The sequence below is a fragment of the Peromyscus californicus genome, unplaced genomic scaffold (assembly GCF_007827085.1).
Source record: "Peromyscus californicus insignis strain IS unplaced genomic scaffold, ASM782708v3 Scaffold_3__1_contigs__length_106647218, whole genome shotgun sequence".
Classification (NCBI taxonomy): domain Eukaryota; kingdom Metazoa; phylum Chordata; class Mammalia; order Rodentia; family Cricetidae; genus Peromyscus; species Peromyscus californicus.
This window is the reverse complement of record NW_026294551.1, coordinates 2478276-2490440: the sequence shown is the minus strand read 5'-3', so window position 1 is coordinate 2490440 and position 12165 is coordinate 2478276. Positions and strand designations below refer to the sequence as shown.

General features: G+C 44.1%; 1 protein-coding gene across 2 annotated transcripts in view; it reads left to right on the top strand.

The window, feature by feature from the left end:
• The window catches only part of Rptor (regulatory associated protein of MTOR complex 1), a 347185-nt gene that overhangs the window by 138471 nt on the left and 196549 nt on the right, over positions 1-12165 (top strand). The window lies entirely within an intron of this gene.

Below are 12165 nucleotides of genomic sequence, written 5' to 3'. Positions count from 1 at the left end.
TTTTTCAGAAGGAGATCCTTGAATCCAACCTCCCTTGATTCGTTTCCTCCCTCATCATTGCCAGGAATAGTTTTCAACCAACTCCCCTAAACAATGACAGACATCCATAACCCACTGAATGATCAAAAACCACCCACCCCACCTCTTGGGAATGCGGGCATTGGTGTCTCTAGACTGCTTCATGCTGTCTGGGGCCAACAGCATCTTTAGGGGACCCTGGGAAAATTAGGATAATGGTCAAGTCCTAGGAGACCTAGCTGTATTATTTTTTGTCCATTCTCTGTGTGAGAGGAAAGTGCAGAACTTATCCTGGCAGGAGTAGTGTGTAAGGCTGGATCACCTCAGCTAGCAGCTTTGTAGTTGTTCTGGATGCAGAATTTTGAGGAAACTGCAACAGCGGCATTCTGCGAGGCTGGATCATCTGGGCTACTTGTCTTCATTGATGTCTGGTCCTTTTTTTTTCTGAAAACACACAAACTTTTAGAGGTAACATTTATATCTGCACTAACACAAGTATGGAATATGTGGCGTGCACAAGTCAGCTAAAGATGATTTCTTTGTTCTATGTTTGAGTATGTAAAAGGCATCTGCCAACTTTATAAGTCTGTTAGACTCTATAACCAAACCTCTATCCATGCTATATGAAAGGATGGCATGTAATAATAAGTCATGAGGATTCTCTAGCCAACAAGATTTGTCATATCTTATCCAGTTTCAGCTTTTCCCATCTACATATACATATACATCACCTGTTTTGTACTTTTTCTTGGTTTTGTTTCTTCATGTCTGTAACCAAGATTTTCAAGAGGTCTCCCAGTCAAATCTGGCCTTTATTAATTTTGAAGAAATCCATAGTTTTTTGTTTCTTGTGGAAAAAAAGCAAAACCTCTCCCCCACGCAACATATTTTGACTTTCATTGTGAAGTTAAGAACAGTTTTAAAATATATAGGTTGGTGTGATTTAGCAGTTTCCAGTGTCTCTCAGCAGCTATTGTTTTTTGTTTATTAGCATTTAAAAAATTCAAAGTCCACCAAAGACCATACAAAATTCAGATGTCCTATGTTTTTCCCATCTTTACATGGCTTATTTTTATATTACTTTGTTCTTTCTTTAAAGACTTTACTATTATTTTTAAACTATTTATTTTTCTACGAATGTCTATACCCATTTTCTTTTCTTTTTTCAGCATTTAAGCACATGCCTAGGCCCTCTGCTGTGTGGCTCCACTTAGCACATGGCCTGGTAGTTGGCCCCACCCCCTTGGGGTCAGTGAGTGCAGAGTCTCATGCCTGCAGCCCAGCCTGGAGCTGGTCTACCTGCCCAACTCTGGGAAATTTCTGGGTCCATGTTGCAGTAGGTGTTTCTACCTAGTCTCCCTCCACTGAGTGATGTGCCTGCTGCTGCTCATAAACCCCTTTCAAGTGCTCAGTAGTAGGGCCTCTTAAGAGAGCCATGCCTCTGTACACTGTGAGCACTGAGCCTACTTGGAACTTTTTTTTTCAGCTTTTTCAGACTCTATGTGGATTTACATGCCGGATGTTGGGTGCCAAATGTAATGATTAGCTAAATTATTTTATTATTAATAAAAACTCGGGAGTCAGATATGGAGTTAAAACCTTATTGATCAGAGAAGTGGCAGAGAAGCAACCACTCTTCTTTCTCTCCTTCTTCAATCCAAAAGGCTGCAAATCTTTCTAACCCTTCCCTACTACTTCCTGTGTCTTTCTATGTATTCTGGGTCCTTCAAAACCTCTATGACTGATTCTGGTCAGCTAGTAGCTAGCTCTGCCCTCTGATTCTAGGTAAACTTTATTGGCAATCTCAGGTATGTCTGATCGAAATATCCCACAACAGTGTTCAGAATTCAAAGTTTGTGTCCTAAGCAGTGTCACTCAGCACACAAAGAAACTCAATGACAAGCCAAGGGTGACTCTACCATTCTTAACTCTTCTGAGAATGGAGGCTGTGCTTGGTAAACACTGGCTCTACCATTGTACTCTAGCCCCTTTCCGATCTTCTAAGGTGAAGGCTTGCAGTCAAGCAGCATGAAGGCCTGATGGACTCTACATTGCCCAGTAACCAAGTGCTGTTTCCCATAGCACTTTACAGAGTTGTGTTGACATTCACTTATGTCACTTTGATGTCAGATAGCATTTCATCATTTTGACTTGTTCCTTTACTAATTACAATAATTAATGTCACTAACAATCTGGTGTCACTGAACAACCTATTTGAAGTGTGTCATCAGGCTGTAGAGAGGACAAGTACACACCCTGTACTAAAGGGCACATACTGAATTATAAGTAGTGCTTGTTAAGAATGATAAGCGGTGCTGGTTACCGTGTGGAAAGGTCATGAGCCATGACAAAACCCAGTATCAGAGCTTTATTGGTGGAGGGGGGACAAAAGAACCAGGCCTGGGAGAGATGCATGTACAGAGAACAGAGAGAGAGAAAGAGAGATAGTAGGGGCAGGAGAGAACAGAGAGAGAGGAGGGGGAGGGGTCTGTGTCCGGCCTTTTAAGGGTTCCCGCAGTTGGACTTCAGAGCTACACCACGCATGCGCAGATTGCATGACCACACCGCACATACGTAATCACCAGTGTGCACTAATGACATAAGACACAAGACCCCTTGCTTAGTTAGCTCCTGCACTGTGCATGTGTGGCCATGCAGCTGGAGTGAGGGCAGAATCCTAACATTCTAGACTTTTTGCTTATTATAAAAAAGTGGGTGAACAGGAATAGGGGTGTTGTTTCTCCCAGAAAAACTGCTTCCAACTGACTTGGTGGGTGTCAGTTGACTCTTAGGGTGGTAAGGAAGGGGGCTTCCGAGGTAAACAGGTGTCCTGGGATGGTGGGCTGTGGTCTGCTGCCTCGGAGCTGTCCATCTTTCTTGGCTTGGCACTCTGGCCGCTCGTGTCTAACAGGATGCTGGTGAGACAGAGACAAGCTTAGAAGAAAGAATTATTTTTATTTTTTCCTCTGTGGGGTTCACCAGGGTGATAGAGCAGGTCTCAAGACCAGGAATGTTTGGGTTTGGCACTTATCTTGAAGTAGATCCAACCTGTCGAATGGGTTTAAACTGGTTTCTGGTGCTTGGGAAAAATTTTGAACATATTAAGAATCAGCTATGAGAAAATTAAAGTCTTGGGCTGGTGACCATTGTAATGTTTAGTACTCTGCTGGTTAATATTAATGAGAGAGAGAGGGATTGGAACATGTTCTTAATTTTTACCTGAGATAAGTTTTATCAGAGACAGATTATTTTAAGGTATCTGTTTCCTTTATTAGTTTAGCATCCAGGAGACAGGGGTATAAATAAATACCTTTTAGCTATTACTGTTCCTTTACCATCTGGGTATATATTTGATGGTCCTTGGATTCTGGCTCTATGGTGATCCTGTAACGATTAGCTGAGTAGTTAATCAGAAGAGGGAACTGGGCCGGGCGGTGGTGGCGCACACCTTTAATCCCAGCACTCGGGAGGCAGAGCCAGGCGGATCTCTGTGAGTTCGAGGCCAGCCTGGGCTACCAAGTGAGTTCCAGGAGAGGCGCAAAGCTACACAGAGAAACCCTGTCTCGAAAAACCAAAAAAAATAAATAAATAAATAAATAAAAATAAAAAGAAGAGGGAACTGGGAAGGGAAAAGCTTGTGGGGTGAGACCTCGTTCTTCTGGAATTAGGGACAAGGCAGAGAGCAGGGCCCTGTCTGTGTCCTTGTGCACGAGGAAGTGAAGCACTGCTGACCAGTCTGGAGTGAGGCACGTGGAGGGAGCAAATGAAATGAAAGCTCCTACCTTAGCTGGAAAATCTTTTCCCATTAAGTAACCCTGAAAGTACAATTAAGTCTGGTGAGTTGGGTAAGGCTGTCCCTCTACCCCAACAATAGAGAAATAGGAGAGGTGGGATCCTAAAACTCCCTCAGGACTGATTAAGTGGCTTGGTGTCCAACAGGAAGGAAACGGATTGTCTCCATACTGCATCCTGGGTTCCCTGTGAGCCTGTGGCAAGCCTAGGAGGTCTCCTGGAGGTCTTTGTTTGTCCCCATGCCACTCGCTGCTCAGGGGCAGTCAGCTGACCAGTTATCTCTCTAGGTGGCACTTTGAACAAGGCTCAATTGATGGCCCAGCAGGCTGTGCACTAACCCATGTAGCTTTCTTTCCTGCACTTAAAACAGGGACCCGGTGGCTTTTGGGGAGCTGGTCGGACAGCATGTGCCAGCATTTGGCAGTTTTGTTCATGGCTTTTTCATCTCTCCCATGGCACACCTTAAATGCCACAGCTGAAACTTCCGCCTGTGGGGTCAGGAGCCTTGCTCTCCAGTTGCTTAAGTTTTAGCCCTAATGTCAGGGAGCTCTGGGAAATAAGAGACAGATTTTTTTGTTTTGTTTTGTTTTTGTTTGTTTTTGTTTTTGATAGTTTGCTGGTTTGAGGACAGCTTTAGGAAGATCCCCCAGGAGGCAGGTTGTAAACTGATCGTAAATTTATTTGCATGCATCCTAGCCTGCTTCCAGACCTGTCTGTGCTTAGCGGCCGCCTGGTACAGGAGAACAGAGCAGAGAACAGATAAGATTCTTTGGAGTCAGAGATTCCTTAGGTTCAGGAATGCACATGGTCAGGAAAGAGAGAATCAGAAAGAGAGGGCTTAGAGCTTAGGTAAAAGCGTGGGGATAAGGTAACTCATTTGCCTGTTCGCTGGCAGAAGTCAGATAATTCGTGTGAAATATCAGAGTTGAAGCAGCCGTTACACAGCCAGATTTACTGGTATCTGGGATATTTAAGGCATTTGTCAGAGGAGTGGAACCACAAGGAGGAAGCCCCCATGTCCCATGGCTGCAGCTGAGAGAGAAAAAAATAAAAAATTAAAATAACAAATGGGATCCCCAGGCTCCTATGTCAAGTGTCCTTGAGAGTAGGCAGTCTGTGGACCGGCATTAACAGCACAAATTACTTGAACTGCCGTCATGATAAAGTTAAGGACTTGGCCTATGTACTGGAGGATTTCCTGGGAGTCCAGACACCATTTAATACTTCGTCAAGAGAGAATATGTAGTGGTATGCAACCAAGGACCCCCCGGGGGTCTGGTGCAAGGAATATATCTCAGGCTGCAGTCCCGGGAAATGGTGGGGGATTGGAAAGGGAAAAACTCACCAATCTGGTTAGCAGGTGTGGTGTGCAGAACGGTCCGGCAGTTGGGCAAATAAAGCAGAGCGGGCAGTCACAGGTCCAATAAACCACGGTACAGGATTCCAGACGCAGAGCCCTGGGCGCAGAGCGCCAGAAGAGCCTGTCTAGTTACAGCACCAATGTTAAAAATAATAAGCGGCGCTGGTTACCTTGTGGAAAGGTCACGAGCTACGACAAAACCCAGTGTCAGAGCTTTCAGGGTGAGGGGGTGGAGGACAGACGGACGGACGGACGGATGGACAAAAGAACCAGGCCTGGGAAAGAAACAGGTGCAGAGAGAGGAAAAGAGAGATAGAGATAGTGGGGGCAGGAGAGAACAGAGAGAGTAGAGGGAGTCTGTGTCCAGCTTTTTACGGGTTCTTTGAGGTGGGCTTACAGAGCTTCGCCATGCATGCCCAGATTGTGTGACCACACAGTGTGTATGTAATGACCACCGCACACTGATGCCGTAAGACGCAAGACCCCTTGCTTAGCTCCTGAACTGTGCATGTTTGGTCACGCAGCTGGAGTGGGGGCAGAATCCTAACAGTGCTGGCCCCACAGTTTGTAGTTTCATTTAAACCTTTGTACACAAGTGGATAGTGAGCAATGGAAAGTTCCTCAGACATTACCTTCTACAGAGAAGCCAGGCCCAGAGCAGGCTATTCCAAACTTTCAGAAATTATTGAAGTACAGCCTCTTTAGTTTCCTTTCCAGGGACCCAGAAGAGACGTTACTAAAGGCGAGAATATTCTGAGGGAAAGGAATCTAAGTACAACAAGCTCTTACGCCTGTCCACTTTATTCCTCTGAGATTAAATTCTATCTACCCAGCTTCAATTCCGTCCTTATACTTATCTCCTCTCTGTCCCTTCTCCTCCTGTCCTCTCATAACTCCCAACTCTTTTCTGTTTCCATCCTCATCCTCATCCTCGTTCTTCTCCATCTTGGCTCCTTCCTGTTCCTCTCCCAGAATGGTCTCCCCCTTACCAGCAGCCTGACTCTTACAATACAGTGCAAAGCTTCCAAGGTCCCTACAAGAGCTGTGATAGCCAGCTTCATTTGCAACCCCAAAAAAGAAGTGAATAGAGGGGATGGGGTCAGATAAGGCCTGGAATAAGTCGGAAAGGGAATTTATGTGCTCATAATATATTCTTATAAATGGTTAGGTGAAACGTTATGAGTCTATCATAAATGTGCTCAAATTACAATCTTATAGGTGGTTAGGAAAAGTCTGTAAGTCACTAAAATAAAACTGCCTCTATTTTCCTATGCTGCCATATATTCGCAGGGCAGGTAACTCCCTGCCTCATAGCTACACTGCATCTGGTGTGCAAAACCCGCTTTTGTTCTGAGTCAGTTGCTCTGCAATACCATTTGGGCTGTGAGAGAAAGGAGGGTCTGAGCTTCGTTTGCACAAGAAACAAAGCTATGTACCAAAATTCCCTTGTCTCTTAGGCCCAGGATCTCGAGAAGAATTTCAGATAAAATATACTGTTAAAAGTTCTTGGGGAAGTTATGAGTGCACATGAAATTTATAGCAGGAAAACAGCTGATATAGTATAAGCCAAGTAACACCAAATACTCCTTGAGATTTGCCTTAGTCCTCTGGAAGAATGCCTTGGTTTTTCCAGGTATAGTTTTATCATATGCAGCTGAATTCTTATTATAGTCCTGCAGCTCGTAATGCCAAACATACAGAGAGATGTGGCTGAAGGTCTCCCAGGCAGTGATAGCCGCCTGCCTAGGCCTACATCAGCATCCCTGTCCTCCACACTGTGCTTCTCTGAGTACCTCTTCCTTAAGCCTTGTTTCATTGTTGCCTCCATGTGGATTACAGATAATTGAGCATGGGCTTGAGACCTTGCACTGTGTCTTAGCTTTCCTGCAGGCCCTAATGATGCTGTCTCCTTTTGTTTTATGAGCTACATTCCGGTCTTGAGAGAGGAAATGCTGAGAGGAGTTCCACTTTGCTGGTCTCTGACCCTGCCACCTTGGGGCAGGTTCCCCAGATTGCCCAGCCCTGCAAGTAGCCCTGCCAAGTGTTGTGTGTGGGGCTCTAATGCACTTTCAGGTACAGAGGGCTTACGGCACGTGGAGGGACCTTGTAAGTCTCTGTTCTCTAAAGCTGTCATATACTGGCGTGACACCCCGAGCTGTCAGTTTGTTTATTTCTCTTTTTAACAACTGATTAAATCAACTTATGAAAATAGTTGACTTAGTCATCTGCAATAGTGACTTCAGCCTCCGTCTTGGTTCCACACTGACAGAAGTATTCTGCTAAACATTCTTGGAAGGACTGTGTAAGTTAGTGAGGTGCTGGTGGATTCTCACCTCAGAAATTCCTCTTGTATAAAATTAGAGGGACCAGCCTTAATATTATATATTCCAGGGGCTCAGGAAAGAGAACTACACGAATGGCGAGGACTATTTTCAGGAAGTAGAATCTCAGCACACCGAGCTCTATAGTCTACTTGCTTTAATTCCTCTGTCATAACATCCTATATGCACAGCTTCAGTTCTATTCTCGTGCCTAGCTCCTTTCTTGCCTGATCTCTCTCTATATTCATCTACTGCTCCCTCTAAGTTCTATCTTAATTCTCTCGTCTTAATTCTGCCTCATCTAGGTTCTTTTCATCTCATTCTTACCCAGCTAGTACTTCCCCATCTGGCTCTTCCTCATCTTCCATCTCATCCACATGTTTCTCTGGTCAAAATCCTCCTTATCCCTCTCCCCCAAGTCTCTCAGGAGTCCAGTTATAAACCCAACAATAGCAATCCCCTGGTTAAGCAAGGTCACCAGACTTGAATTCTCCGGGGTTATAAAGGTAGATAAGAATTTTCCTCAGGCAGTGACCACCAGGCTTTCTTTTACAATCTAGAATGGGAGTGGTAAAAGAGGAGGTCAACTGAGTGCTAATGACCGGTTGTATATGAAAAGGCGGATCTATATGCTCAGTCTACATTCCAAGAAGTGGTTAGGTAAGAAGTTAGGGGTCCAAAAAGTTGGTAAGGCTTTAAGAAAGGAGGGTCTGAGCTAAATTTTATAAACCTGACCTAGGCAGTATCTCCTTGTGGAATTTACCTTAAATCAGGAGACTAGCATGTGGTGGTCTGGACTGTTATTCCTGTTAGTCCTTGAAAGTGGCTAAGGGAGATATCTGATTCCAGTGCTGAAAGGGTAGAAACGGATGGACTGGGGGGAAGGAAGCCTTTCCTGAGGCTGTTCTCCAAATACCTTGAATGTGTATGTCTAGAGAGTGATCAGTCCACACTGTTAGCCCTTCTTAGGGAAAAATCAATTGGGAAAACTATGAAGGCACACATGAATTTCATAAGAGAAGACAGCTGATATATGACAAGCCAAATAACACCAAAAGCTCCTTGGAATTTGGCTTCCTCTGAAGGAATTCCTTGATCCCTTCAGGTAGTGACTTTGCCATAACCAGCTGAGTTCTTATAATATACTCCTGCGGCCCGTAGCAAACTGCAAGGTACTTTTCTTGCAGTGCTTCTCATATTTGGGGCCTGCCATCTGGTCCTTTCACTGTCAGGTGGTTTTACTTGGTGCCTCTGTTCACGTCTACACACTCCTCCAGAGACTCCACATTATAGTCGGAGAGGGACTTTGTATTTAGTGAATCACCTCTGCTTCCATGAGCATCTTTCCACTGTCTTTAAAGGCAATAGCTGTGACTTTTCCTTGAGGGAGCAGATGAGCAGTGTTCCACAATGTCCACAACCACTTCTCAGAAGGTTGTCTGTTTCTTAACTTGTAGTTCTCACAGACAGAGATAGAAGAGGTCAAACATGGTTATCAGTATGTGTGGGGTGGACTTTATTTTCTGCTGTTTCCTTTATGTGTAACCTTTTCTTGCCAAAGACTAGGTGACCTTCAGAACTTTCACAGGGTGTTTCCTTGCCTTTTTGGCACTGCCTCCCCTTTCTGTTCTAACCCCTATCTCCCTTTCTACTCTTCTCTAAGTGGGTGCTGACTAACCCTGGCTCATAGTCACATCCTTATCCACAAAGACCCTGGATGTCATTTATCGTTCCCTTGTCTGTTCATATTCCATACATGTGCTGTGTCTTTCTCAAGTCATTTAAGGCATAGTCTTTATTTTGTCTGTATTTTTTGTTATTATTTGTTTGTTTGATTGTTTGTTAGTTTTGAGGCAGGGTCTTGTGTAACCCAGGCTGGCCTCGAACTTGAGTTCCCCTTACCTGAGTCTTCTGAGTAGTGAGATCAAGATGTGAACCAGAGTGCACAACTCTTATCATTATATTCATGTATACATGCATATAATGTATTTTGATCAAATCTGCCTCCTACCATTCCTTTCAGTCCAGTTCCTTCCCTGTTCCCTCCCACTACCTTTCCCTTTCAATTTTTTTCCCCCTTAAATATTTACTGAGTCCAATTGGTGCTGCTTGTATGTACATGAGTTTGAGAATGGTAGCCTCTTGGCTTACATCCCTGAAGGAAACAGACTCTCTATTTCCTATCAACCATCAATCAGCCCAGAGCTCCTCAGATAGAGGTGGGACTTGAACTCCTTCCCATCCATGCTGTGACTTTGGCTGGCCTGATCCTGTGTAGGTCTTGTCCTGCAGCCCTAGTCCCTGTGAGCTTACATGTGCCCCTTCATTGTCACGTCCAGCAAGTATTTTTTGCTTCAGATAGCTACTTCTTGTGCTTCTTAAGATTTTCTTTTCAATGACCCTTGAGCCTTGGAGAGAGGGAATGTGATATAGATGTTCCACTTGGAGCTGAGCACTCCACATTCTGATTCTCTTAACACTGACTGAGTCTGGGTCTCTATATTAATTGCTATCTATTGAAAAATGAAACTTCTCTGATGACAGTTAAAATGCACTAATCTATAGGTATAAAGATAAGAACTTACAGAGCAGTTTGTTGTATGTCCTTTAGCAGAATAATAATATTAGGCTCTTCAATAGGACCCACGACCTAGCCAGCCATGGGGTTTTGGCCCAATTAATGGTACCAAACATGGTTTTTGTCTTATAGAGTGGATTTTAAATCCAGTCAAAAACATAACACTCGCCGGGCGGTGGTGGCGCACGCCTTTAATCCCAGCACTCGGGAGGCAGAGCCAGGCGGATCTCTGTGAGTTCGAGGCCAGCCTGGGCTACCAAGTGAGTTCCAGGAAAGGCGCAAAGCTACACAGAGAAACCCTGTCTCGAAAAACCAAAAAAAAAAAACAAAAACAAAAAACAAAAAACATAACACTCATAAATATAACACTCATGGCGCTATTGTACCACTGCACTTCTTGCCAGGTGAGTCGCTCTTGTGGCTTACAGGGCTCGCAGCTGCATAAGACTGTTGATGACTTTCTGTGTCCTTTAGTAATAGCACTTTTCCACTATCAATGCCAGACAGTGGGGAGGAAGCAGCCACCTTGATTTCTCCATGTTCTGTGATTTAAGTGTTGTATCTTCAGCTATAGGGTCTTAACTATTGTTCTGGAAGGTAACCAAGAGTGACAACAAAGTAGCAGGATACAAAATTAATACAAGAAACTCAGTAGCCTTTCTATGTACCAAGAACAAACATGCTAGGAAAGAAATCAAGGAGACAATCTCATCCACATAGATTAAAACAAACAAACAAAACCCAGTCCTTGGACTACATCTAACCAAGAGACAAAATCTAACTTGTGCAATGAAAACTGTAAGACACTGAAGAAAGAAATTGAAGAATTTACCAGAAAATGAAGGGACCTCCCGTGCCAACAGATTGGTAGGATTAATATCGTGAAAATGGCCATCCTGCCAAAAGCAATCTACAGATTTAGTGCAATCCCCATCAAAATTCCAATGCAATTCTTCACAGAAATTGACAAGACAATTTCAAAATTTATATGGAAACACCAGGACCCAGGATAATCAAAACTTATCCTCAACAATAAAAGTGCTGCCAGAGGTATTGCTATTCATTGTGTTATTTCTTTTTAAAAATCAAACAATGCAAGTTTACTGAACTGCATTATATGGAAACATATACATTACTTTTTAAGATCAGATCATAATGTCCACCTACAGGCAAAACCTCTCACTGTTTTCCCAGTAGGTTCTGCCATGGTTTGAAGAACTGGCCCTGGTGCCTGGAGTTATTTGATGTGTTCCAGGCCTGTAATGACCCTCTACCACACCAGGCTCTGATCTTTCATCCTCTACTGGGAATTTGCCATTAAAAAAAAGTTAAGTGTAAGGCACAGAATAAGTGGAAGGGAACCAGAGACTCTGGTCCCCATCTTTGGCTTCAGCATCCTCAGTACATTACCAGACTCATCTCTGCCCTGTCCCAAACTCAGTTCACCTGCAAGTTAGCCCAAGTTTTAACAAATCAGCTTTCAGAACATTTTAACTGTCAGCTCTGGTCCTGGAAGCTCAGGTGTGTGTGGCTCTAACTCTGGCATCTCTGTGTTGTGGTTCCCTGGTCTGGGGTCTTGAGCCCCAGCCTTATTATCTTAATTAGATATGCTGCAGGATTCCAGGTGTCTGGGGAGGCTATCCCACACTGACTGTGGGTTTTCCCTTTCCTGTTTATAGTTTCCCTTGCACGTCTTTTCTTTCTTCTGTGTGGGTTCCCATAGAGGCTTGTTTACTTTCATAAATACCTTGCTAGATGCTTCCTGGGTTGTACTGAATGTGGGACTGGCTCTGGGGAGACATGAGTGTCTGCTGAGGTAAGTTCAAGTCCAACGTCTCTGTGTTTCTCTGGCGTGCTGGCCAGTTCCCACAGTGAGGTTCCACAGGGTTCCTCCTGAGCTAGTTCTCACCTGTTTAGCCTGTTTTGTTACTGGGATTTTCTTAGTCTTGTCTGTTTGTTGTTTGTGTGTGTAAAGACCCTGGTGTTCATTTCAGGGCCTCATCCCTAGGCATTCAGTGTCCACTGGACAGTAGAGGAGGATTGTGTGAAGTCAGACACCGCTTCCATCTCTTTATAACTTTGCCATTGCTGCTGTG